Source organism: Schistocerca gregaria, chromosome 8, assembly GCF_023897955.1.
Source record: "Schistocerca gregaria isolate iqSchGreg1 chromosome 8, iqSchGreg1.2, whole genome shotgun sequence".
NCBI lineage: Eukaryota > Metazoa > Arthropoda > Insecta > Orthoptera > Acrididae > Schistocerca > Schistocerca gregaria.
In genome coordinates, this window is record NC_064927.1 from 181,371,277 (window position 1) to 181,373,198 (window position 1,922).

Here is a 1,922-nt window from a genome sequence, read left to right on the forward strand (position 1 = left end):
ATCTCGAGAAAAGATCAAGAATGTAAAATTAGAGATCGTGCACACATGGAGGCTTACCAGCAATCGTTATTTCCATGAACCATTCGCGACTGGAGCAAGAAAACAAGGAAATGATGCACAATGTGAATGATCTTTATGACATCCACGCTACTTTTTGATCCATGCATGGAGGTTGCAGGCAGAGTGTCACGACGAAAAGTACTCCCTCTTCAGGCCACGAGTGGCCTACTTGGACCGTCCGACCGCCGTGTCATCCTCAGAGGCGGATGCGGATAGGAGGGGCTTGGAGTCAGCACATCGCTCTCCCGGTCGTTTTGATGGTATTCTTCACCGTAGCCGCTACTATTCGGTCGAGTAGCTCCTCAATTGGCATCACAAGGCTGAGTGCACCCCAAAAAATGGCAACAGCGCATGGCGGCTGGATGGTCACCCATCCAACTGCCAGCCACACCCAACAGCGCTTAACTTCGGTGATCTCACGGGAACCGGTGTATCCACTGCAGCAAGGCCGTTGCCCACGACGAAAAGTGGAGAACATATTACTGGAAGCGGCTTTAAGTTTTTGAGTTGACTTCCATCGCTTATCACTGACATCTCGCCGTCGACAACCAAGACTTCCATGGTGTAGAGCCAGTTAACTGGGACCCTGGTGTTCAACGATGAGTCTCGCTTCTATCTGTGGCAACTAGGTCTACACCAGCGTGTCTGCACAACACCTGGTGGTACAACAAAGCTCCCATTTAGGATCAACGAGACAATAGTTTTTACAAATCTTTCTATGGTAGTTTTCTACTAAGTAGTACGTGCTCCAGTCAATTAATAGACAATAATGAAATACTTTAAGTAATTATGCACGTAGTTATGTTTGTCCTATTCTTAACTTAATGGCTGTTGCTTTATATCAATACCGTCAAGCAAAGTAATATGCAGCTTAAACAAACATTATAATATTAGTGATTAATGCAGCTGTGTTTATAATGTATTTATCAATACAGATTACTTGGAATAAGCAATGGGAATGTATGTGAAGTTCAATGACTACAATGGGCAAGATAATTGTTTCTCAATTTGTTGATTGTCATTCTGTTAAGGAGAATACATAAAGGCCACTATTTCTTTCACAACGGATTATTGGTCTGCAGTAACACGGAACTTGAGAGCAAACAGATACAAGATTCTTTCGATTTTCTCGGCATCTAACGAACATAGAATCATTCACTTGAACAAATACAGTGCTTTCTCAGAGCCACTTCTATGGAACCCCTTTTCGCTATTGTCTTGCCCCACATGTAGCAATCGGTTTTGTTTTCTCCTTCATTAAGAACCATGAGATTGTACACGGAGAGCATCCTTTCATACACTATTACCTTTGCGTACACTTTAGAGGAATAAAGGGCAAGCTGAGTTTTTCACGAGTCATGATGCTTTCTAAAACCATACTGATTAGTGGACATAAACTTCCCAGTCTGAAGAAAGTTTAATGTATTCGAAATGAGAATATGTTCAAGGATTCTGCAGCAAACCGAAGTTACGGATATTGGTCTGTAATTTTGCGGGTCCGTTCTTTTAACCTTCTTGTATAATGGAGTCACCTGCGCTTTTTCCAGTCACTTGGGACTTTGTGCTGGGCGGGAGATTCACAATAAATGCAGCGTAGGTTAGGGGTCAATGCCGTAGGGTGCTCCAGTAGCCGGCCGAGGTGGCCGAGCGGTTCTAGGTGCTTCAAACGGGAACCGCGCGACTGCTACAGTCGCAGGTTCGAATCCTGCGTCGGGCATGGATGTGTGTGATGTCCTTAGGTTACTTAGGTTTAAGTAGTTCTAAGTTCTAGGGGACTGATGACTTCAAATGTCAAGTCCCATAGTGCTCAGAGCCATGTGAACCACTCAGTGTTCCAGTAAACAAGTGCTGTAAAGTGCGTA

The 1,922-nt window shown here is 44.2% G+C and overlaps 1 pseudogene; it reads right to left on the reverse strand.

The window, feature by feature from the left end:
- Positions 1 to 399: 399 nt before the first annotated feature.
- Positions 400 to 516, reverse strand: LOC126285535 (5S ribosomal RNA; annotated as a pseudogene).
- Positions 517 to 1,922: the final 1,406 nt, after the last annotated feature.